General features: G+C 36.1%; 1 long non-coding RNA gene across 1 annotated transcript in view; it reads left to right on the plus strand.

Moving 5' to 3' along the window:
- Window positions 1-399: 399 nt before the first annotated feature.
- Window positions 400-27,519, plus strand: part of LOC109143865 — a 44,369-nt gene continuing 17,249 nt past the window's right edge. Inside the window, exons 1-2 of the long non-coding RNA XR_002044247.3 lie at window positions 400-457; window positions 7,474-7,541. This is a non-coding gene — a long non-coding RNA (uncharacterized LOC109143865). The remainder of the gene's footprint in view (window positions 458-7,473; window positions 7,542-27,519) is intronic.

Here is a 27,519-nt window from a genome sequence, read left to right on the forward strand (position 1 = left end):
CTCAGAGATGAGTTTTAAATTCAGTTACTGGAATGCAAAAGGAATTTCTAAGTGGCCTGTATAATCATATTCGAAGCCCAAGGAAGAGAAAATACTAATTTCTATTTAAAAAGCTATTCTCTGAGTTTGTGAAACCAGTGAATGCTGGCTTCACACGGATTTGTGTCCTATGTTTCCTTTGCTTTTCTATTTGGTACCATTGGCCTTATGTGCCCCCTCCATAACACAATGCACCCAGGTCACTCTGAGCCACCTACGGTTTGCCCTAAATAAATGTACAATACTCAGGGACTCTCCTATGTCTCCTAGCTACTTTTTGGCTTCTGACTAACCAAAAGGCAGAGCTGTGTCCTTAGCTAGCTCTTGGATTAGCTCTCTCTGGTCCAGAGCCCTTCTGCATTTTTAACACAGCTGAAAAACCGACTAGGGGTCCAGCAACAGGTGTAACAGAACAGAGGTAAGCAGTTTGACCAAAACTTTCATAGGGCTGGCTAAACAATACTCTTTCCATATTTAGTGTAGCCTTAAATGGTAAACAGAACCAGTGCTGTGTCAGTGTTCTAATGGGGTAAAAATAGCCCAAATTCTTATAGATCAGAAGCCCTTAGATGATATCTTGGAAGAAATATTAGAACAGCCGATATGCATTTTTAGGCAGAAAATTTTCCTGTGTAGAAATGTATTCTGCTCCAATGTATTCTAATTAGAATGAATTTGAAATGTCTCCTTTAGGCAGTTCTGTGGTGCAAAAGGAGTAAATCTTTCAAACAAACAGCTGCAGTCAGGACCAAAAATCCACATTTTATGCATTTTAAGCTTTTATTTTGTTCTAATTCTAGCTAAATTTAATGGCACAAATGCCTTTTACCATCTGGAAAATAGTAGGTGAACTTCTTCAGCATACTTCCATCTAATTTCAGTGAAAAGAATCTAGCTCATATACTTTTAGACTGCTTCATGATGCAAAGTAGAGCTTTCTACCTTAGAATGACTATGATACTTACTCACTATGAATTAATGAATCATGGCCAAATCAATTCAGCTTGATCATATCTGCAATGATGTAGCATTTAGCAGTTGCTCACAGCAAAGCCTTTAGCCAGTACTTTGCTGCACTGTATAATCAGTAGAGGACACCAAGCAAGAGAATAGGCTGGTGTTAGTTTTTGCTTTGGGATGAGTTGGCAACTTGCCTCCCTTGCTTGTAGAAATCAGACTATTTTGCCTGGCAGCTGATAATACTCCCAAGCATCCCACAATAAATTCCTGCACTGTATTTTCCTGTATTTTCCAGTGTGAGACTTTCCTTCTCCTGAATTGATTTAGACAATGTGACAACAATGGGTATGGGCCATGAAGTGAGACCTGCCAGACATACATTCTGGCAAAGCAGCAGATTTATGATAATCAAGTGATTGAAAAAAAACAAAATTAAAAATTGCATTTGTTAGAAACCTTCTAATAGTTTTCAGATCTAAAAATGCTCTTGCTACCTACCAGATGCTGCTTTCATTCATTCTTAAAAATATCTGCATTTATAACAATTGTTCCAGTTAGATGTTACATTTTAAAAATATTTTCCTCATACCACTATCACTGAGAGCAGCTTTGTGTGAGACCAAGGGGGGAAACCTGTGAATCTATTCATTTTAACACAGCAAAAGGACCCATACAGAGTCTAGTGAAGGACAGCCATGGATGAAGTTACTTGACCAACCACAGAATGACTCTCTAGTTCTCTTAGGCTAGTTATGATCAACTATGTGATGAAGATATAGCACTGTTGATGTATAACATGCCAGCAGTTGATGTGGAAAACACTGGTGAAATAGCAGCACAAACTTCAGCTAAGATTCATGTTACAGACCACAGGTTAATGTAAGACTTCTGCAGAAGATTCAGTGTGTTGCTTTTGGCCGGGGTAATTTTCTTCACAGTGGCTAGTATGAGACTGTATTTTGGATTTGTACTGGTCACAAGGTTGATAAGTCTTTATTTCTGTGATGTACCTCCTTAAAAAAGGAAACAACTGACTCCCTTCCAACTTAGCAGGTTTTATGGGTCTGTGATTCTGTGTTAGATGGCATTTGTTGCTAAGGATTGATTCTGCTTATCCTCTGACCAACTTACTCTCCAAGAGGAGGCTGAAAGTCATGCAAAGCTTAGATTGTGCAACACAGAAAAAGACAAAGATACCTCTGAGAGGAAAAGGCACCAAACATGTTCCCAAGAGTGACACTAAAAGAGGCATCCTAGGGACTGAAGAAATTATGTAGACTTTGCCACAGCTCAGAAAGCCACTGAGTTGAATGAAAGCAGACCTGGAAGCAAGGGCACAGCAGGCGGAGCAATATATATTTGGAAACCTTTGCTTTCTGATGAGTATTCTCAATTTTTAAAATGGGTCTGTTGTCATTTTTTTCATATAAAAGATTTCTTTTGGGTTTTGAAAGCCTTTTTTGTTTTTTTAGGGCAAGAGTTTTTTCTTTCCACTGCAAACTCTGTAAGAGAGCAACTTGTTACAATATTGTCAGGGATCCAGGGCATCGATGGACCAGTGTTACTGGTCTGCAGTGACCTGACTGAACATGAGGGGAAAGGTATTCTGCTGTTGGCTGAATGAAATGAAATAGAGGTAGAAAAAGATAGAAGAAAAAAAGTAAAAAAGGCAAGAGAAATCAGCTTTGTGAAAAGTATTGATTATATCAAGGAAAAATAAAGTACTGAAAGCACTCTCTCTGAGACTTTTAACAATTATGAAGGAAGGGAAGAGGAATGCAAGAAGAAACAGAGACTGCAGGAGAGTGCAAAGGGAAACCACTGCTCATAGGAGACCTCTATTTTTAGATTTAAAAGCACACTGTCAGTGTTTTCTGTGGAGAACAAAAAAATCTATTAAACAAGTTTTTAAAACGGGAAAAGAGAAAGTATATATACAAAGAAGGATCTGAAGACATTTGCAGTTTTTCCCATATTATTTCCCACATTCTTCTTCAGATAAATGTGTCAGAGGGCTTAACCTGTGTAACACCCAGCATTTGTTTGTTCACACTGACCTAATTTTCAGGAGGCTTTAGGATTTCATGTGTATAAGCAATTTATCATGAATACATACACTGGAGTTTGTCATGCATGTACAGAACACAGTTGCCAAGGAAAAAAAGGTGGTAATGGAAAAGGTGTATCATTAAATCATTAAAGCTTTCTTGCACACAATTCCCTGTAAATCAGATCCCAACAATTTAAATACTAATCTGTGCTAATGCTTTAACATGTAAAATAAGTAAGCATGTTTTTATTGCATTTTAGACAGCCAATCCTTCTTTCTTGTCCATATTTGCATTAAGTGCATATAGTTTCACACATTTAGATAGTGATTCTTCAACTGAGGAATCAAATGCTACATCAAAGCAGAATAGAATATTTTCATCATGTATGTAATAACAATATTTTGCAAGTGTATTAGAAGTAATAATTGCTCATCAAACCAAATAAAATGAAACTTGGAAAAAATGTAGAGTAGCTTTAATAAAGTATTTGAGCTGCAAGGAAAAATATTTAAATTTGTAATCAACACATACAAACAAATCACTCATCAAATTTCCTAATATTGTGGTGCTAAGTAAGCTAATTATCCATTCTAAATGTTATTAAAATAGCTTTTTTTTCCCTTTTAAGTTAACACATTAGTTTTAATAGAACTATCAGACATTAGAAATATAAAAAACACAGACAACAAAACATATGCAGAATACAAAGTACTTGTTCTTTCAGATGTTTGGACTTTGTGCTGAAGACTGTCAGGGCATAAGAGGATGGTACTGTTTACAACAAAACACTAGAAATACAGAGGACACAGAGAGCTCTGACTTCCTAGTGAAACATGCTGAATGAAGTTCAAAGATTAAAATTCTGGGGTCAAAACATGAAGAATTTTTTTTTTCACTTTAGAACCAAAATACCTCTCTCCTAGGTTCACTGGGTCTATAATGATGTAAAAATGAGGAAAGACATGAAGGGCTTTTTGGTAAAGCAAACATACTGGTACAGTACACAGTGAAAGATGAAACTATCAAGCTAAAACCACATCAAGAATTAAGAGGATAGATTTTTACAATTATTCATTTCAAATGTTACAGTCGAAATCCATTCCAACAAAAAAAAATATGTAGTTAAAGTAATCAAACTACCTTAAATTCACTAATTCACCAGAAGCATACAAATATGACTCAACTAGATTTGTCTTAGAAAAAAATATCTACTTGGAGAAACATAAGCATTGTGATGACTAACCATAATTCTGTAAAGTATGTCACTAAAAGTTGACTTTGAATAATTACTTTAATTAATCTTGTTTCTTCAAATGCAAAACACAGCATAAATTTCATATATATTATGTATATTTCATGGGAAATGTGAAATGCTAGCATTCTCCTGTCTCCTTATTTGGGACAAAGAGCAACAGGAAAGAAGTGTGGCATCTGAAGAAGTTAACACAAGACATTTTCTCTTGAAAACAATCAAAGAATATGTAATTTCATTTTTTTGCAGCATTACCTGGTAATTCTTGCATATAATCAGTATAGGTGCTCAACTTATCCAACCATATCCAACCATAGATTCACGTAAGTTAGAAATGGCCTTCGTTGTTATTTCAACTAAAAAACATCCAAAAGTTTTAGCCACTCCTGCTAGGTTTGTTACGATTTCACTTCTGCAGATATATGTCTCTGCATCCCTTATGCAGAGTCTAGAAAACTTGATTAGAACAAATATTTAAACTTTTTCTGGTTAAACAGGATAGTATGAACCAACACGGTGATCAGACTGAGGGCTGTTATCAGTACAGGCCACAAAATAATCTGTGGAAAATGCATGAGATTTTAATCAATGGCCTCAAGAGGTCTGATAAACTGCATTGTCTACAACCCCCCATTTACACCACATTTGGTAACCCCAACACCAACTGCACTTCCAACTACGGGAAACCTCATATATTCTTTCTCTAAATTACATTAAAGTGTCTTGAAGAAGGGATAACAAAAAAAATTAGCTGAACCTGTCTGTCTTTTTCTCTTATGAGCCTTTCACATGAGCCAGTCATTTGTGACTAGCTAGCTTTTGTCATTATAATGACAATTCTGACCTTCTTTACATCTTCACCTCTCCTTAAAAGAGTTGAAAAAAAAAAATTAGATGAAATGGAATAGTTCTTTCCTAAAGTTCCCAGTGAAGAGGTGCAAAATGTAAAGAATTCAGACACAAAATGTGCATAAAAGGAAATGAATGTACAAAGAAGAAATAAAGTCTTTAAGACTTAAGGCCCAAGCTTAAGTTTGCAAACTGTGTTTCACTTAGAAAAGGAAAATAGCCTGAGCTTAAAAAACAGAAGAGAGCAAAAAAACCCAACCAACCAACCAACCAAAAAAACCCCTCATGAATGCTAAAGTCTCTTTAGGATCTTGTAAAAAAATTGCCCTTTGGACCTCCTCCAGTTTACTCATATTCCCACCCAAAATTGAACAGTTGCCCTTGACCACATATACTTGTTCCTGAGGATATTACATTTGTTTTTTGAAAGTGTTTCAACTGAAGCATGAAGAAAAATTCTGCGTAAATAAAAAATATTGCAAACAAATATCTCAGCATTTCTGATTTGAATTTTCTCACAGCCTTTTAATCTGTCAAAAGGCTTGATTTTCTCAGGTCTCTATTTTATTTTGTGAGAAACATTATTAAAAATTTTGTTACTGGAATTTCCATTGGACAGTAAAGCTGTCTTTCAAGCTATCTCTTAATGACAAGATGGAATACATCCTGCTAAAGTTAAAATAGGTATTTGGGCTTTTAACATGTTAGTTCATGGCATCAGTTTTTTAAATCTGGATATGTCTGCTCAAGTCAGTAGAGCAGTAACAATTTATACCAAATAAGGATAATCTCTGCTGTTTGAGAAAATACAACCACCTTTGCCACCTTAATTAATTTCAGATTTCTTAATATTATATTGGACCTCCTAATGCTTTGTTTCCATATAAATCTGTGATTAATTTATGCAAATGTGATCAATAGCAAGGAGGGCTTTTTATACCTGCGACTTCACAAAACTTCCTGTAAGAATTTAACTGGATTAATGAGAAAAAAAATCTTTCTTTTGTAACTGCTTTGCAACTTTTACTATTCAAGTGCTTTGCTGGCAAGGACTTAAACATAATTGTGCTGAAACTGAAGCATGTAAATTAAACAAAAAATAAATTTGCATTGAAAGTTCATTTTGGTTTCTTTACTGTCTAGCTGACACTCTTCAGGACAGAATGTATATCCCACAGATGCAGCATGTAGAGAATACTCTCTCAGTATCATTTAAGGATTTTTCATGATCTGAGTTGGGGCTTCAAAACTTAAGTCTTTAGCTGGACTGATGTGAGGAACTCAGACTCTAGGAGGAGTTCAGTATGTCTGGATTTTGAGGCATATAACAAGCATACAAGGACTTTCAAACCACTATATTTAGTGACTGCATCACATACAGCTCGTGAGGTGCAAATTGTAAGCATCTGTAGGCAATACATTGACTTTTAATAGCCAGAGAAGCAATAAAATAATATTGCCACCAAAAAACTGTATTTATATGTTTCTATAACCTCTAGATCATAGTTAAGATACAGTTACGGCTGAGGGCTAGCTCCACCACTGACCTTTTATGACATTCTGCAAAGCTCACTGTCAGCACTACAAGCTGCAAAGTAATGGAAACAAAACCCAAAACAATTCCCAAAGCGGGATCAGTTTCTAACCACATGTAAGCTCAGCCGTGTTACGTAATAAAGTGTTCCAGCCTGTATTTTGCATCTGTAATTATTCCCCATCGTTCTTTATACAACCTTTCTAATGTGTAAAGTAGTCATATCCATATTTAAGAGGATGCTTGCTCCTTTTCACTTTAGAATTGATACCTTGTGTACGCAAACAGGCAGAGGCAATTTAATAGTCCCTCAAAACAATTTTGTCACTCAAGTGATATGAATACTCGAAAAAACACAATTCTCTCATTTTCACATATATCACCTATGCTCTGACAGGGTCAGGCACGAATGCAGATTTGTGCCATCCATTTAAGTCACAATTTACCTAGTTCGATCAAACATAGTAAATTAATATTTTCACTTGGAATAAGCATGGCTGAAATATTTTTGCAATGTGTCTACACTCAAGATTTAACTTTCTAAATGCTGTAAAAACAGCTGTGCTGACTTTACATTCATTTAAATATATATGTAGTTGTATGAAAACTGTTAAAAAGGTTTGTAGAATTGATATATTTTAAAAGCACATTTTTAATCTTTGAAAGATAAGTGGGTTGCAGAGAGCCAAATAGGTACATATTCAATACAAAATATTTGAACTGAAATTTTTAAATTTCAAGGCAATCAGTGACCCTTTCTTCACAGAAGACGATGTGTTATCTTGCAGGAATTGTCGCATGAGAAACACTGAAGAGCAGCCAAGCTGTACCAGCTTGGTTCAACAGGCTGTACCTGGTATGAATGGCACCTTTAAACATGCTGATTGAGTCTGGTGAGCTGGGGTTAATTTTCAGGGGAAGTTCATGGAGAGCAAGGTTGGATTTATTAATATACTGATTTTCCCTCAACTACACTTTGATCACTGACTTAAACTGATGTTCTTGGAGTGAAGAAACATATGCTAAAGAAGAACTTGTCATGCAGGACATCTATAATTAAAGATCTTCAATGAAAGCATTTCACAACACCTCCATTAAGCTTTGTCATGCTGCAAAAAACCCATGAGCCTCTGTGTAAAGAAAAGTTAAACAATTGTCAGCTGAAAGCAGATGAGGATTTTATTGAATATCTGTATTACTAATGCATGAAGAGGTACCCATGCAGAGCACAGCAGATACACTCATTGCTTTTAATTGTGCAATTTTTGTTACCAGTGGAACTACTAAACAAAAAGAGGAGGATAGATTTCCATTACTGGTAGCTACACTTTTATTTCAGGGGAAATCAGTGACCTAGGTCACCGAGTTGTCACTGATTCTAGTGCCAGGATCACCTCCACATGATGAGACAGGTAGCTTTACTTTTTTGAAGACCGCATAGATCAGGCACTCAAACCCCACTAGCCAGGGTCACATAAAGTACGGATAGCCATTTCAAAATCTTCCCTCTGTGAAGGAATAAAATTATTTGACCAGGCAGTTAAAAGAAAAAAGTTAACATTCACTTAATCTTTAAAGGAATGTATATCAACAAAGAAATAAGTATGCACTACTTTAATTACCAATTACCAAAAAGCATTATTGTCATTTCTATAGTCACATTAAGTTTGCACTAAGGCCACAGTGATTGTATCTTGAGCCATGGTGCAAACGTCCAGATTACTGGAAAGCAGTTTTTGAAGTCTGTGTTCAGCATAGCTGGGGAAGAGACCCTGCTGGGCAGCTGTCCTGGCAGAACATACTACTACAAATCATTCTTCAGCTGTAAGGTTGTAATTTCATTTATTTTAAATGTTGGTATTAAAATATTGAGAGGTAGATGACAGATAGAAGCTGGTATAAATATGAAATATATCTATTGCCCAGTGTAAAACTGGTTTAACGTTTTAATTTTATTAATTCTCAGTGTAAATTTTTAAAATTTCTTTTAGGTGAGGATCCATATTATTCCAAGTACTGAGGAAAACATTACCTGCAAGGGTAGCCATAACCAAAGCAGGAACATGCTGACTCTGGATACTGGAGATTCCCTCTTTGAGAACTTTGCTTTTCAGACCTCATTTGTTTCTTTCACTAATCTACTAAGCTTATAATAGAAATTTTTTAAATATTAGATTCAAGTATAATCCAGAACCTCCTTCTGCACACTCTGTCTGGTCAGAGGCTCTTTCATGAAAAGATGAAGAGTTCACAGGTCTTTGCTGAAGGTAGTGTTAAAGCAGTACCTTACACCCTTGGGTATAAGAAGGGAGAACTGAGTGTTTTGTCTCCTTTATTCTTGCACCCGGAAGACTGAGGTCAGAATATAGAAAACAGACTACTATCAAGATACAGTTGTTTATTCATTCATCTTTCTGAGCCAACAGCAGTGCAAAAGGCAGGAAACATACTTTCATTTGTTCCCAGTTTTAATCTCTTCTATGGTTTTCCTATTAGCTCTTTTTCCCTGTCTGCTGCTGTTTCATTTACAGGTTTTCTCAAGTACCCACATTTTCAAAGGGAAATCCACCTGGTTTTCATTTGATATTCTCAAGTCCTGTGGTGTCAATAAAACTCATCTACTCCAATCCATACTACTTTGGATTTATATATTAAGCATGGCAGAACTCAGGCATGTGTCATTTTTCAGGGGCTAAATGGAAAAAAATTCTGTTTCAAAAAGTGGTATCACACATTTGAGTTTAATATTGTGAAAAGTCAACATGACGCAAAATCGCAGAGATGCTATTTCATCTTTTTCAGGGAACAGAAATATGAACACTGAAAACATACATTTCTCTTTGGTTTTCAAGTTTCGTCAAAAAGAAGCCATTCAAAAGGCGAATGATCAGGCATGAAGAGAGACAAAGAAATAGGTAAAACATAAAATTCATTGAAAACACATAGGCAGTGAAAACATTAAGGCTTTTTCTTCACATAGGGGGATTTGTAAAACCAGGAATAAATGTTACAAGTCTTAAAAGCTGTCCTGAATCAATTCAGAAGTTTGCCAGTTTGAGCTTAAGCCAAATGACTACCCAATGAAGAGTAACAGATGCACCTGATGACATAGCATTCCAGTTCAAGGACATAGCAGAAATATCACTCTAGTTCTCCCCAGTGACAGAAAAAACTATTGATTGCACATTTACAGCTCAAATGCTTTTTTTCCCTCCTTTCTAGAGTAACAACAGAATTCTAAGTGTATGAAGAGCTTGTGGGTTTGGCTTCAATTCAAGGCCAAACAAAGGGCTCAGACTTTCACCACAGACTACAGAAGAATTTACACGTTCTCTGTTCAGATTTGTGAAAACTTGTTGATCTTCAAGCTAACAAGTATTTTCAACACAAGCAGCACACAATAACACAATGTTCCTTTTGTTTTCTGATGGAAAAGTCTACAGGTACCAAAATCTATCTGAGAAAAGGTTAGCTGATAATTTGAATTCAGCTTTATCTTGTGCATTTTGCACTGAGAACCTGAATCACTGATAATTGATCTGCCGAACTGAGTCACTGAAGAGAGTCAAGTAATTTCAATAACCTGGAGGCACATATTGTTTCTCTAGGCAGGAAATAGAAAGAAAAAAAGAGGAAAAAAAGCCCAAACAGTTCATTTCATTCACCGAAATGAATAAATAATTTGTTGAACATGCAAAGAAATTTTTTTATATTCAGCATGAAAATATAAATAAATACGTAAACACCACAACAGCTAATTAATTTTAAATGGCACATTTTAAAAATTATTATTGTTATTGTCATTATTTTCAGGGTTTTACCCAGTCTTTTCTACTTTCAGGTAAACATTAAAAGAAAGCATGTATTTTAACTAGTTTCCCCTTTTTAATGTTTATTTTTATTTTCATGGTAGAAAAATGGTCTTCACACACATAAAGACATATTTCTCTTCTATTCTCTCTCTTCCACTTCATTTTTCCCAAAAGACGGCAAAAAATAAGGAGGAACTATGAAAACTTAAGCAAGTGCACAACTTCTAAGTCATGGTTATTAATTTGTGATTTATGTTTTCGGTTTCTATGACATATATTAATACAAAAGTTATGTAGATTTTTTTTTAAGTAAAAATCTCAAAAGAAGCAAACCTCTGTCAAGCAGTCTCATTAAGAGATGAGAAACTGAGCAGAGAGAACAACCCCTGAAAGCTGGCTTTTAACACAGGAATTGAAGATATGAAAATAGGCTGCCAGAGAAGACAAGTGGAAAGAGTTGGGTACGGGGGTCACTTCCTTGCCTTGGACTGGAGTTCATGTAGGAGAGGGAGACTGTCTGGAAGAAGTACAGCACAACAGGATCAGGTCTGTAGGACTCATGAAGAGCCAGTGTCCACACGAAGCACATTTTGGGGAAGTTCACTTCGGGATAGCTCTAATTTGTTGCCAACATCTGAAGCCCCATCAGCAGTTGGAGGGCATTTGGGAGTGTCCATTTCCTCTGCATGCAAAAGAGTTTTATACTTTGAGATGGCAGTGAGTTCTGAATCAACAAATGTTAAGTGGGGAGAACTGGGAAACTTTCCTCAAAAGCACTTTGCTGATTAAAACTAAAATCTCAAGCTCTTTGTTGAAGATAAAGTTCTTCAGGATTGAGTCATTGTCTCCTATCCAGGATATAGAGGCATTGGTACTAAAATGATATTCCTCTTTTCTATTTCCAGCTTAACAGTAAGCATAAAATTTACATTTTTCTTTTCCCTTCTTCCCAAAAATGTTTGACTGTTACAGTGCACTTCAGAGGTAAACGAACTTGCAACTAGAGAGTTTTGCAGTTCAGAGAACAGTGTAAAGGGTGATACTTCAAAAGACAAAGTTAAAGACCTGTTTAATTTCTACAATGATTTTTAGTTTGTACCCTTCTGTGATCTCAGTGAACCAGTATGTAATGTGACAATGACTTTGATTTCTCTAACACCCTAAAATTTTACCATTTTTTCAAATGTTTTAATGTCTGTCATGACGTAACTGAAATTCTTTTTCTTTTTTATGCTAAAATGTTGATGAAAACCCACAAGAAAGGTGCTATATATAGCAGTGCTGTATGGGAAGGAATGTATCAAATTTAGAGTCCCCTTAAGAGGTGATCCTACATTCAAAGAAGTCAAAAAAGTGTGAAACCTGTAGTTATTGAGGCTGTGGAAGCTGCCTATTCTTCGAATACACCTTCTGATGAGAAGAGACCATTTCATGGTGGTTCTTCTGGAATGGAAATAAAGCATACCCCATTATGGATTAAACCCGCTTTTAAAATGGTTGTTCACAGCTTTGGTACAGCAGGTACAGAAACACTGCAAATAAAGTAGCAAAGAGACAAACAGGGCAGTCATAAAAGGTTCAAAAGTTATTGAAGGCAGATAAAATTTTTCTAAACTCCTGACTAAAATTATAAGTGAAAATTATGTTTGTGATATCCTTTTTCCTTTTAGTTCATTTCTTGTTAAATATGTTACATCATCAATTCTTTGTTACTCTTCACAGTGTTGATCATGTTCTGTGGGAGAACAGGGTTACCTGGCCATCCCAGGCAGGCTGAGGTTATTTAATACAGTGAAATAATTAGCAAGATTTAGGATAGAGTGGTCTATTTCTGTTCTTGGGTTTTCTTTTTGTAGTGGGTTCGGTTTGTAACTGGGCAGAAACACCAATTTAGTGTAGTGGTTTGGTCCAAAATACTCATTACTGTTTACCTTCTGTGAGATAAGAATTAGGAGAAAAGCAAAGCAGGCACCAAACTTGAAAGAATATAAAGAAGTTTATTAACAGACCTAAAAGAAGAAAGAGGGGGAAAAAACAATCATACCACACCTTCAGAACACTTCTACTCCCCCCACCTTCCTCCCTTCTCCCACTGACAATGTAAAAAGACAACCTTTGAGATGTTCAGTCTGTTTGCCACTTCCATAATAACCTTGTTCAGTCCATTTAGGAAGAGGAGTCTCTCTTGCCCATGCAATGAAAACATTATCACAACGAGACAGCTGCCCGGGTTGGTTCTCTGCTCGCATGCGAGTCCCTTCCCCAACTTGCAGCTTTCGAGGGTCCACTCTTGAATTGCTGGGGTACAATTTTAAGGTTGAGCTGTTCAGAAATAAAAGTTCTCTTCACTCATCTCTGGGAGCATTTCATCTCTAAGAACAGAGGCCCTTCTCCTTCCCTGGGAGCAAAGGGTCTTCCTCATCTTCGTCTTTAGGACTATCTCTGGGAGCATCTCTAGGAACTGAGGTTTTCTCCTTTCCCATTTGGAGCAAAAGTCCTCATCTGGTCCATCTCTCCCTGTTCAAACTTCTCATTAAATTACAGCTGCGTCAGCATCTGCCTAGCTCAGCGCAGGTGCTTTTGTTAACAAGTACAAGTTGAACGCTCCACCCCCCACGCCATCATGAAATTATAATGGGTACTCTGCCATATCATAGCTTTACAACAGAATTTCAGCTTTAAGCATCTTCCTTAAGCATCTTTCTTCTCCCTCAGGTTTTCAGCTCTTCACAGCACTAAAAGGGTTAATCTCACCCAGGTCTTGCGGCTGGAATTTCGCTTATCGATGTTGGTCACATGATCCTTTGCTGGACAGCGGTGCAGCTTCAGCTGAATCTTGGCTGCCCTGGAGAGGGGGAGCTGAGCCACTCCGGCTGCACATAGCAGGCCTGTGGGGGGGAGGAAGTGGTTCCAAAGCTGGAACAGGGCCCATCGGCTCCAGGATGGCCGTGGCCCAGCCCGGCCTGGCCCAAGCAGGGCCTGGGCTGGGCCCGCCGGCCCCCACACAGGGCCCGCAGCCACCTGTCCCAGCACCGGAAACGAGAGAGGAGCTCTGCCCGGGGTTTGTCTATTCTTAAGTGTGGATCACAGAGGCGGTTACAATTTTAAGTGGCTTAAAGACTTGTCCATATTCACACTGGCCACTGATAGGTTCTGTTAAGTCACAGAGGAAGCTGTAAGCACCCCTTTGCAAGAACATCACTTCCGAGACTATGCTTTGCTAACCCATGACAATTTTCTTCTTTTCTATTAAAATATTGTGATGAAGTTTGTTCATTATTAATTTCTGAATTTAGAATTTGGAAAAAGATACTTTTTTGTAAATGGTCCTTCAGGAATTTTTCTTTCAAGTTATAACTTATACGTACACACTGAAAACCCAGTCCACTTTGAAAATAAAAGAAAAATATTTTTAACTTTTGCACAGGAAAATATTGTTAGTCACTCAACACTTTTTGTTGTAAAACTAGATAACTGAATATGGGATTCAAGAGAGAACCTCACTTTTGTATATGTGGACATCTTTTTTTTTTAATTTTGAAACCTTAATACTTAAACACAGGTCACTGAACTATTTGGGACCTGGAGTTTTTGTTCATTTGTTCTCATATGAAATACACACATATATTTTAGATTCCCTGTGTTGCTTTATTTGAAGCCGAAATATGATTCAGTTTTTAGAGTAAATCAATCTCATTTCTGTTTCTAGCACTTCTTGTGATAAATCTATTAAATATTTTTTTCCTTCTTATTTATGAGACTGTAATGAACAGATGTTTTCCATTGCTTCCTTCCTCTCTCTCTCTCTCCCTCCCTCCTTCCCTTTCCTCCATTGCATTTTATTTAATATTCCAAGGGCAAAGACAGTGATTAACAACCAGCATCTCATCTGAGCTCCCATTTTCAAACACAGCAGGTCAAAAAAGCTGGTTTAGCTGAGATATTATTCTGAGATATGAAATTCTGGTCCCAGGTGAGGCTCTCTAGGCCACAGAAAATGAAGCCTGAGGGTGCACAGTATTTCTTAGCTGTACTTTGTGTGACACTGATTTCCATCACCCTTTCAAGCTTACTTATTGTCTACATTCAATAATATTTTCTCCTTACACTAACTTCCTCCATTTCCATTCCCACCTTAAAAAAAAGTAGTTTAAAAGTACAAATTAAAAGAAAAAAAAAAAAAGCACACCCCGAATACGTGTTTTATTTCTAAAATTGAATAGTCTTCTCAGGAATCTAAAACCAATATTTTACCTTTTATTTATGAATTGTTTATCTCATTTTTTGAAACACCTATTTCCTGAATAATTTTATAGGAAACCTAAAAATAACATTAAAACAGTGTGAAATGTAGTAAAACGGAGACTAAGTTCACAAAGTCCTAAATACTTATTAGTTTCTACACAAATTCATTATATTTTCTCATTGGTCATTTCACAGCAGTGTAATACTAAAAATGATAACAATTTTTATTTTATAACCTAAATACGGTTTCCATTTTAAAAATTCCAATTAAACTTCCTGTTGTTTCTCACACAGTAATACTTCTCTTTTTACACCTGACTGGTTACCTCCAGAACCTCAGGATTCTTCTAAGGTGAGGAACTGCTGGCCCACAAGTGTAGAAACACCTACTGCTAGGGATGTTTTGAAAACCTCAAATACACTACAGAAAACACTCTAGCAGACACAAATAGTCTTTAAAGTCTTTAAAGTTTTGGTTGCTTTTTTCCTTTGACAAATATTTATTTAGAGCTAAAAAAGTCAGTTACAATACATACCTCAAAAACATCTATCCTCTCCAATACATTGCAAGCACAAAATGAAAAGATTAACACAGCAAGCAGTTCTAAGTATGCATATAAGGAGCTGAAAAAATGTAGACGTCTTTTGTTTTCTTTTACTGAAACTTGATCACAACAAGCGTAAGTGACTGGTCTTAACTATTTTGTGATGCTCAGTTCACTTCCTGGATGAGTATATTTCTGAGCTCAAAATATTGGAGCAAAATGGGTTTGTTCTCATTCCTTTACAAAGGAACAAGAAACTGGTTTCAAAGTTTTCAAATTTTAAGTCAACAAGAATCATTATTGCCTTCTGAAGCAGTACCTTAACAATAAGTTCTTATTTCTCCCTCAGTAGGTTCACACATACACATTGATACATTTTATTTACTGTTTCAGAGTTACTCAGATTTTCCACCATTACAATTAAAATTAACAGGAGATAAAGACTTATATGCCATTATATGAATCTGATATCTCTGCAGTTAAAAACTTTCACTGCATTCCTAGAAGAATCCTAAGATGAAATACAAGGTCCTCAGATATCTCCAACATGGTCTTATAGATCTATATCTCCTGCCTTTGTCTTTTCCTGAAGTCAGAAAAAGGTCACAGAATATTCTGCATGAAATTGGGACAGAGAATTTCTACAGGCATATTGAGTTTTGTGACAAAATCAAGAATATTCTGTGAGGAATATGAGCATGTGTTCACAAGATTGCATGAAGACTGCAATTGCAACAAGGAAATCTTTCTCATTCTAATTTGTAGAACCATTTGGACTCTGCTGAGGCAATTTGATATGTCATTGGATCTGTCACTATAGTAAGGCTTAATATATTCTAGTATAAACCTAATTTTGGATTAAAAATTTCTAGTACATTATGAAAGAAATCTGCTGTATGAGTTTCTGTTCAAACACTTTCCTAAATAAGAATTGATTTTACTTGCTGAAACCCCCCCCTATACATTCTCCTTTTCAGGCTCTTTACATGTTTTTTCTGCTTTCAAGTGAATAAATAAAAATTCCTATATTACTGTGTTATATTCATAAACACCCTCAATGCCTTGACATCTGGCCTCACACTGAGCTCCTTTTTTCAGTCTCTGGACCCAGCACTTAGGATGATGACTCAGTTTCACAACAGAATTTATTGAACTCCTGTTGTCTGTACCACTGTAGATGTTTTTCTCTGAGGTCTACATGTTACTGTGGAGCATGCATCCACAAAAAAAAATGTGTAGAAAGCTTCTTAATTGTTGTTTAAAGCCAGACCTGGACTCTATGGTTTCTCCTTAGGGACGATTGGCATTCTTTGTGTTTGTGCATACATGAGATTCTCATTTTAGAGCTATTGTTTCTGATACCCATCACATATACCTATGCTGCTGACCGTTCACATTATTTTTATAAAACTAAAAAACAGCTCTGCCAGTACACAGTAAGGACACCAGCTACATAAGGAATATATAAATTGAGATTTGTCTTTAGAAATATGTAAAGAATGAGTGTGTGTGAGTTCAAACCCACCAGCAATTCATAGTGCTAGCTGAAATTTTTTACATTGAAATGCCACTTTCTGTCTACAGTTAGAAATAAATGGAAACAGATAAGTAGTGTTATAGTCTCCAAAGTATCACCAGTTTCTTTATTTAGATATATCTCTTTTTGGCTCCTTGGAACCAATGCAGATATAACTGATGATGGAGAAAAGTCAGGAGTTGTACTAAAGTTAGCCAGCTCTGATTGAGATTGATGGGCTTTAATAACATTCTCATTCACGCAAACTACTGATAATGCTCTCACTAACTACAGATTCCAGATAGAGTTCTACGTGGCCACAAGCCAAAATATATAAAAAATGTTTACACCTTCATGAGAAACTTTCTATTTGATGTGAGTTTAGAGATGAATATTTGTTGTTAACATAGAGATGGTCATGATCTCCAGCCATTCCCATTCCCAGAAAGCAAGACCAGTATCAGAATCTTCAAAATGGAAGAAACAGTGAGTGGGTACTGTAATATAAGAAAATGCAATATTCCTCTAACAGTAGCTTTGAAAATTATTCTTATTGTTGATTGACCATAGTGTTGGGATTTTTTATTTGTTGAAGGTTTTAAACAAACATTATTTTATTTGTTTTTGGCTGTTGGTTTTCAGGGAGAGAAAGGTGCTCTTTTTTAAAAAGAAATTGCTTATTTATTTTTTAACTGGATACAGGAATATGGAATAAATCTGTGACCACAGTGGGTAATTTTCTCATTTTTGGGAAGATGTGGAATGAGAACTGAACAAAGCATGTAGCCGCTTGTTCAAGGTATTCATAACTGAATGTGAAATAACATGAGTGCAGATATCTTTTGGCATCTCAGTTAATAGCTCAGACTGCACTAATATGACAATATAATATATTGTCTTTGTTCAATGTAAGTCTCTTAATGTGCAACTTCTGGTAATTAGAGTATCAACATGTAGAAACATGAATGGATTGCACCCAGCCTAGCAGACCTAAAAACAAAACAAGTTTTTAAGAATTAATATTAAAAATATCAACATAAAATTAAATTTTCATACCATTATGATGTTATTATGATGTATACAATGGCAGTGTGCCTATCGATAAGCAACATAAATTTATCTGTCTCTGAATTGGACCATGAATTTCGTATGCACTGATTTCTTGGGAAAAACATATCTATAGTTTGTAAGCTCTTTGCATGTTATGCTTTACATATAAAATATAAATGTTTTTATGTCATTCCATTCACTTCACAGGGCAAAGATGGACTTCAGTTTGGCTGTTGTAACCATGTTTCCCAGTGGCATCCCCTACTCACAGTATAAAGGATTATTTGCAGGTGGTCACAGGATTAATCATGATCCAGCTATGGTGGGACCATTTAAGATTTGCTACATACCTCCCTGATTGTCCAAATATATAAACTCAATTATCCCAAATGCAAGTTGAAATATTGCTGTTAATACTGAAACTTAGATATAGCTGCTAAGCTGCTGGGAGGTGATTTACTTCTCTTGTTTGATCATTGTTCACCGTATGTGTATACTCTGTGAAGCCTCCACCATAATAAGAAAAGCAATTTCTTGCTTCTGTCTCCTTTTCTGTCAAAATATCTTTTTGACCAAAATAACTACTAAGTCCTTTAAGCACATGCTGCAATTGTTTCTATTCTCTATAAAATATATGTTAATATTTCTTAATATTAATGTTAATTTCGACTACATTTTTCCAGAATTCCAACTTTTGCTATCTAAAATCTATAAAGAAAGAATTTCTATGATGACACATAGACTGTGTCCCCTTTGCAACAGTCTGTTTTCAAAACTGTAGTTGCCCTTGACAGGAATAAGATCTTTTAGCAGCATGTTAAAAACAGAGATAAAACATAGTCATACAAGTTTCATAGCCATGTACACCACCTATTTTCTCTAGATAACTAATACCAAGTACTGGTAAATGAATGTCTTTCAAGGGTTCCAGGGGAGAGAGGTTATTGCTCTTTTGCTCTTCAGTGGGATTACTTAAGAGAGCTGTTGAAAACTCAGTACAGATAATGGATTCTAATGCCTTACAAGCTGAGAGGAAAGAGGTGTGCAATTTACACATTTTTCTCTAGCAGTAGTATTGATTCTGTCCTATAAACCAACCTGTTCCCACAGAAGACAAACATAAAACTGTCTGAACTGAAATGCACCTATCTGTCCAAAGCATCTCTTTCTGGAGGAAGAGAGAGAGAGAGAGGAAAAAGCCAACCTAGAATAGCAAGGAAGGACATAGCTTTCTTTTTGTTCTGCTAATGGTCCCATCTGTGAAAATAAAGGGTGTGAAAACCATCAAAAACATCCAGGAACTTTTTCAAGGTGGACAGAGAAATATACTTTCATTCTGACAACCTTGAACTTTTCAAAAGACATGATAGAGAAGAAACTAGTTGCTGGGAAATATGGAAATCGCAAAGAGGGCATTGGATGGTGGCGTGGTTTAACCCCATGTGGCAGCTAACCCTCACACAGCCACTTGCTCACTTCCCAGCAGTGGGATGGAGCAGAGAATCAGAAGGGTAAAAGTGAGAGAACTTGTGGGCTGAGATAAAGGCAGTTTAATAGCTAAAACAAAGCCATGTGCCCAACCAAAGCAAAATGAGGCATTCATTCACCGCTTCTCTTGGGCAGGCTGGTGTTCAGCCATCTCCAGGACAGCAGGGCTCCATCATGTGTCATGGTGACTCGGGAAGACAAATGCCATCCCTCTAAATATCTCCCCCTGCCTTCCTTCTCCCCCCCACTTTATATGCTGAGCATGATGACATGTGGTCTGGGATAACCCTTTCATCCCCTGGGCTCAGCTGTCTCAGCTGTGTCCCCTCCCAAATCCTTGTGCTCCTCCAGCCTCCTCACTTGTGGGGTGGGGTGAGAAGCAGAGAAGGTCTTGACTCTCTGTAAATACTGCTCAGCAGTAGTGAAGACCTCTCTGTGTTCTCAATGCTGTTTGTAACACAACTCCAAAACTTAGTCCAGTACTAGCCACTATGAAGAAAATTATCTGTATTCCAGCCAAAACCAGCACAGATAGTTTTGCAAGTATAGACACACATGCATGAGAAGTCTCTTCTGGATAAAGGCCTTTTATTTGGAGTAGTACCACAACAGGCAAGCCTTATCTCAAGTATATTAACATAAACATTGCCAACAAACGTCAAAATAAGTGAACAAAGGTAAAAACTCTGATTTCTGGAAAACAGCAAGAAAAAATAACAAAACCCTTCTTCTAAATGCCCTAAAAATAAGGAGAAAAGCAGCCCACACAGATTCATTAAGAACAAATCATGTCAAATCAATCTAATTTCTTTGTATGAAAGTTAACAGGACTTGTGGATGAGTAAAAGTATGTGACACATGCTGACTTTAGTAAGGCTTTTTACATTGTTGCACATGACATTTTCATAACTAAGCCATGGAAATATAAACTAGATGATACTGCTGTTTGGTGAGCCTAGCTGGTTGGAAAACCACACAGAGAATAATTATCAGTGGCTCACTGTCAAAGTGGAGAGATGTATCAAATTGGGCTCTTCAGGAGCCTGTCTTTAATTTAATGTGATTCAATATTTTCATTACAATGTTGGATGATAGCACAGAGAGTAAGCCTATTAAATCTACAGATGACACCGAACTGTGACAGATGTGGAGACATTGGAGGACAGGATTAGAATTTGAAATGGTCTTGTCAAGTTGGAGAAAAAAGCCACATGTAAACCACTAATGGCAAATGCAAAACTCAGAACAATAAACTCAACAAATCCATAATGGGGATATATCTGTGTGAATAACAGTATTGTCTCTGCCAGACCTATTTCTGTTTAAGCAGGAAATCTGCCTATGTCTAAGCACTGCTACTATTCCCAAATTCAGTATCTGTTCGATGACTTACCCAAACATCCATTGCTTGTTTCCTTCTCTTTGATACGAAGTGCTTTGGAACAAGCTCTATGACCCAGAGATTTTCTCATTTCTTCTTCTTTCTCATGTGCCATTCTTCTTACTAAAAATTACTGCCCCTAAATAGTAACAGAGTATTCCCTTGCTCTTAGAGTCTTTGACTCTCCTCTCCATTTAGAACATTGGTACATCTTCCACCTCCTAGTTCTCACCAGCTTCTAAGAGATATAAACAATGGCCCTTCTGCAAAGTGTTGATTCTTCCTTTCCATTTTATCTTTTCCCAGTTCTCTTTTGATTGTCTCTGGTTTCTCCATTAGTTGTGCATCCTGTAGCTCTTTCTTGCTCCTGAACTTGCAATATATTAGCATCATGCAAAGACCTGAGCATTAGCTTTGTAAAAAAAAGAGAGGGAATCTCAAGACTTTTTTCACTTGAAGAAATTTCACTTGAAAAACTGGGATTTGCGCTAAATTACTGGTGAGATTCATGTGGCCTTAAATACCTCAGAGCAAGCTCTCTGTTCTTCAGTTGTTGAAGACATGATCAGAGCAGCTGTGTGTTGATAGCAAGATCCAGAAGAAGGTGGAAAGTGGTTTTACAGATGCATATCTTCTAAGTTCCAGATAACTCACAGGCACAATCTGGAATTTCCATAAGCCGCTCATCTTCAACCTATCTCTTCCACAACACGGAACACTTATATTCAGTTATGTTGACCAGATTAAGCAGTGTTTTAAGTCCCAGGTTTGGCAAGAAAAAATATCTCCATTCGTCCCTTTACCTTTGGCTGAAAATCATAACTTCACAGACCATTCTGCTCCTACTTAATCATGTCCCCAAAAATTTTCAGGTTAGTCATTAGTTGTAATGCTGCTGAATATGGATACAAGTCTGCATCAACAAACAAAATGAATTAAAGTAACACAGAAAAGGGTTGACTGCCAAAGTTGTAGTTAAGCACTAAGAGGCTAAGACTGAAAAGCTGAAAATGAGCCATCAGTTCCATTTTGCAACAACAAAAAAATGAAATAGATTTATTGAGATGCAAAAATAACAGATTTTCTTGATAAAATATGCACAAAACCTTAAAGAAGTTGCGGATGAAGAGGAGGAAATCCAAAGGGAAACAAGGGGCAAAATCAGAGTGTTAGAAAATATATAGGATGATACAACAGTGAAATTGTTCTTCCTAAAGAAGTGAAGATTTGGAACTACTTTTCTCTTAGTTTCGTGACTTTCTGTCAATACCAGCATCTGCTCATGAATTAACTCCTGAACTTTCACAACTGACACATACCAAGATAAATCCCCTCTAAAAGGCAAGTCTGTGCATTTGTAAGCCTTACTACATTGTAATATTACTGTAGAACTACTGGGTCCTATAGATCATTCTTCCTATCTTGTTCCAGATCATTCTAAACAGTTTTTATACAGACTTTTGGGGGAAAATATCTTGGATTTGACTGATAAATGTATAAATGATATGTCTTTTTCCTCACCACAAGACTCATCTGACACAGTTTTGAAGCCATATGCAATAACTTAAAAATAAGTAGGAGATGCACAGCCCTATTTAAAACAGTCTCTAATTGATTATCTGCTTGTAAATGACAAGTTTAGATACCTCTGTGACTCCTTTTAGGATAGTTTTTAAGACAACCTGAGGCCAGACATAATTACAAAACAGCATTTTTAACTTTACAAATAGTTTTTAACCATATTTCTTCGCACCCAAAAAATAATTATGCCCTTTCTCTTTTCATTGTATATATTTCCTCTTTTGTGAGAGAAAAAAAAAAAAAAAGAAAGAGATAAAAAAAGCCTATATATCCTGCACTATTAATTATAAAGATGAGAATATAAATCTCACTTGATACTGTAGTAGGGGGATGAGTATGCCACCCCTTTGATTAAAAGGGAGCATCACATTGAGAAATCTGCAAAAAGATTCTCACATAGATAAGATAAGGCATGACAGTCCCTGAGTCTGATCTTATTCCCTACCCTTTAATTTTATGCTGAAGGTAAAAGTCATGCATGGGTCAAATCACAAGGACTTAGCTAAGAAATTTTTTTAATTGAAAATTCAATACAAAAATATAAAAATATAAAAAATACACAAGAATTGTTCAAGCAAAGACTGTGGGATGAGTGGTTTTAATGACAACATTTGGAAATACTGGAAATTTACAGGTCATAAATATGAAGAAGTGATTAAGCAGCCCATTTCTTACATAAATATTTTTGTTCTGCTACAAACTAATGAAGAAGATAGATATTTTTCCTGTCAGTAATTTCTACTGGGTAGTATAGATTCATACTCAACATTAATTGCCCAAGACTTTTAGTTCCAAAATCATTTATGAGGTTATTTCCTGATATATATATATATATATATATATACATATATACTTTTTTCAGACACACATGCATCTAATTTGTATGCAAAATTGCTAAAGGGAAAACCTCCCACATCTACACCTTTACAAGAAGTCTTCTCATTCAGGTAACTCAGCTGGAGAGACTGAAATCTAACTGAATACCTTAACTAGCAGGAACATGTTCATTTAAATCAGATATGAATTAGTATCTGTGTGTTCCTTCTATTGAATCAAAAGTGAAGTAGGACTATTACATCGCATAGGTGGAAACAAATTTGTTAAACATGAGGAGTTTTTAATGTTGATGATAAAAAAAAGTACAGGACTACAAAGCATGTTTGTACCAATTCTTAGTTAAATAAGATTCATTTCAACTAGAATCTTCAACTTGTTCCTTTGGATACATACCCCTTCATATTCTGTGAAACTGGTGGACTTCAGCTACTAATCATGTAATCACGCATTAAAACCTGTGCTTAGATATGTTTACTTGATGTGTTTTGAAACTCTATATTTTGCTTCCTGATCACTTCAGAAATTGAGTAAAATTTACTGTACAAGCTGTGTCTCTGAAAAGTTGTAGTACACATGGTAAAAAATTAAAAGCATTGACGAAACAGGTGAAAACATGTTTTAAGAAACATGTCTTGAAATCTGCTAAATGGTGCAAGATCTTGCCAAATATTTAAGGTTTTCAGGGCAGCTTTTCAAAACATAAAAGCCAAATCAGCCAACCATACACTTTTCATATAGTCCTGGCTCCTGACATAAAAAAGGCTTCAGAGTTTAGGATGTTTGCTGCTAACAGACTGTTTTTATAATAGAAGATAGATTCCTAAAGAACGTAATGCATTTGAATATCGTTGGTTTCTCAGGATCAAAATTAATAAAAATAAAGTGAGAAGAGGACTATGAAGTTATCAGACAGCAGAAATAACATTTCTATGATGACATCTACCTTGAGTTCTCAAGATTATTATGAACAACTTTAATTGATAAAGTTGTGCATGTTTTTTGATTATTTTTCTTTTATATTACAGACAGCAGAGTGTAGGTACCTTGAAGGCATTCTAGAATTTTTCTAGGAAAACAATTATAATGAAAAAGTGTGCATTGAAATTAAGCATTTTTTCTCTTTTCCTATCTACAATCAAACATATGCTTGAGTCAATTTCCCTACCCCTTACTGCACAGAGCAGGCTCAGAGCACACATTTCAAATGAAACTAATTTGGAATATTCGCTCTAAGAATGCACCTAGTATTCTTCAGCTGCCAAGAGACTTCCAGTACAGGAGACAGACTAGACCCAGTCTGAATAAACATCTATGTAACATGGGCCTTGGGTTCTCGGCACCAATTGTTACATATCACAGATACATTCCTATTGTGTGTACTTGGTAAAGTCACGCTAGGGTCTGTCATCACTGGCAAAACTTCTCCAGGCTATGAGATTTAGAAATTCAAGTTCTAATTTCAAGATACCACTTATTAGTGTAGTCCTCGTGAGCAACTGAGGCCTTTGAGACTCATCTTGATGGTGATTTTTTTACTAGGGGGAAGCATACACAAGCCCACCAAGCCCTGATGTCATGTGCTCATTATGCTCATGGTAAAATAGCTTCAGCAGAACAGAATTTAATCTCCAACATCCAGTTACTTGCTGAGTAGTATATACTGCACTTGGATGAGGAAAACCTCATGTTGGGTTCCTGTTTCAAACCAGAGAGATTGATGGTTAAAAAGCAGGTCTTTCAGTACCTAGAATTACCTTCTAGGGCACACCACAAGGAATTGCTTCAGTATCAGGTTATATTTGCTCTAGTCCAGTCAAAGTGGGAGGCCAAAACAGAAGAAGGCAGCTTAACTGTAAATGGAAACTGAGAAAAATATTGTTCTCTGCTTCGAGAAGCCAGAAGATATTGACTGAGGTTACATCAACAAAATAAAATATCCTGTTTAGAATTTATAATAATTATAACCATTTGATTCATATGATTGTTTCAGTATTCAATTTTTTTTCAGTATACCTTTTCTAACAGCATTTTTGTCACTGTTCTTGATTAGAACTAATTAGACACAAAAAGACATTTTTAAAAGCAAACACTCTTCAGTAAGAGATGGAGAAAAGTAGCTGTGATCATGCCTGTCTTGCTGAGTGACACAGAAAATCCATTGTGCAAGTGAGAATAGAAATCATATTTTCTGAGCCATAAGCCTGTAAATTTAATCAAAAAGTTATTTTTATTCTCTATTTAAGTATAATTATCATTGCTATGAAAAAGCACTTTACCAAAATAGTTTGTGGAGTAATAGGTAAGGAAAAAAAGAAACCTGTAGTTAGTTTTTGAATTAATAAAAGGAAAAGTTTAATATATATGCTTGGAAAATATCTAGCACAGTTAAACAAGATCCATGTGAAATATATCCAACCATCTAAAAATGAAGGCAATTAGCAGCAATTATAGAGCTTCTTTCCCAACACTATGTATTGTAAATCCTTTTAATCAGTGAAAGCACCAATAACATCAAGCCATTGTGTGTCTGAACAGGAAGCCTAGTATGTAAGAACACTTTGCTTTTAATTAACTTTTGGATACCACTTTCTGCAGATTATTATCGGGAGAGGTGCTGCATAGAGGAAACTATGTATTTTAGGTTCCTATTAAAGGATTAATTGTATTTTTAAGTGCAATATGTTAATGAGAAGTAATGGTTGTTTGCTGGAGGTATACTGTACTTAATAGGTTGGTGGATTAAACAGCCCCTGCATTAAAAGGAATTATTGTATTTGTCATAAATACCTTTGAGGATAAATTTGCTTTCAACTGCTGGAGGAATTCTTTGATACAAAACATGAAGGATTACATGAAGGTGACAGGAGAGGTAGTCTGCATCTGTCAGGTGTGCTCCTGATCACAGGCCAAGAAAACTTACGAAGTAACCTGGGGCATATTACATTTAGAAACCAAGCCGTGTTATCAAAAATCAAAGAATCCGATGTAGTTGAATGTTTTGTATTTGGAAAGGGGAAGGGAAGAAGTAATGCATTTGGAATTTACTGTGTTTCTGTGCTAGCTGCGGTTTTTCTGCTGGGCTCAGTAACCCCTCAGAGGGCAACTGTGTTTATAACAGTATCTGCTACTGTAATGTGAAAATGAAGCTGCAAAAGTTAAGTTCTCAGTTTTTTAACACAAGCCCTAAGCCAAGACCACAAAGGGTAATTTAAGAAGGAGAAAAAAACAAACCACCCAACAATGAACAAACAAAAACAAACAAACAAACAAAACTCCCCCCAAACTTGAGGAAAAAAACCCCGAAGGAGCTATCCAGAGTGAATACTTTTCATCTGCTTCTTCAAGACTGGGTAGTTTCATATGAATTATTTTTCATGGGAATTTTGCAAGAATCCCTTCTAACCCCACCCATCCTTTCATGTTGGATATGGTTGTTAATTGTGCAAGGGCATGGGTGGGGGGAAAATTACTACTGTGATTTTGGAGTAATTTAGTTTCTAGAGACAAGAGCTTCTTTTTTAGCAAGTGTATAATCTAGAGTAAGCCTTTTCCTATAAAAGGTGTAGACTTGATTTTCTTTCTGTCAAGTATACTGCAGGTATAGTTTGTTGACATTTCTGTAGACCCAAAGAGTGGGACCATAGGATGAAAGGGGGACTAAGATTTGATTTGGTTATGTGGGGGGACTGCACAAGTCGACAACCATATTATGAAGTGAGTGTGTTCACATACCAGTAAAATGCCAAGGTGAGGGAGAAGGGGATAAGCAAACTTTAGAAGGTCCCATAAGGAGAAAGAAAAATAGCTTTATGTTATAAAAGAGCAAAATGCAAGAGAAAAGATGTTTGGATACTAGTAAAAGAAAAAAAAGCGTATTTATGGTTATACATAACATATTCAAACAGACTTGTGAAATATTTTTTAACTTAATTTGTATTTGAATACCAGCATAACAGTGCTTGTAGTTTTCAAAACTAATTTTCAGTGGTACTCTAAATGTTGAAATTAGATGAGACCCTCAGTGTCTTCGAGCGTTACAGGATGAAATTAAGGCCTGCTACTGCAGAGAGCAAGGATTCAGAGGAAAAGCACTGATCCCATAACCTTCTCCCTGAAAGAAATCTCTCCTCTGCGCACCTGAGACACTTCCTTTCCTGTTTCAAGAGATACTTCAACCCTCACACTTCATGACAGACACCTTTTTCAGAATAAAAGCTTAAACTTTCCTTAAGTATGTTAGACTTGAAAAACATAAGAAAGCTACAGTTGCCTTTGTTTATTTGTTTGATGAGTTCTTTTCATGCTGAAGTTGGCTTGTCAAAGAAAACAGTCTGTGAGGCCCAAACAAAAAGTTTAATAGCTCTTGATGAATGATATTC

Source organism: Corvus cornix, chromosome 2 (genome assembly GCF_000738735.6).
Source record: "Corvus cornix cornix isolate S_Up_H32 chromosome 2, ASM73873v5, whole genome shotgun sequence".
Taxonomy (NCBI): Eukaryota; Metazoa; Chordata; class Aves; order Passeriformes; family Corvidae; genus Corvus; species Corvus cornix.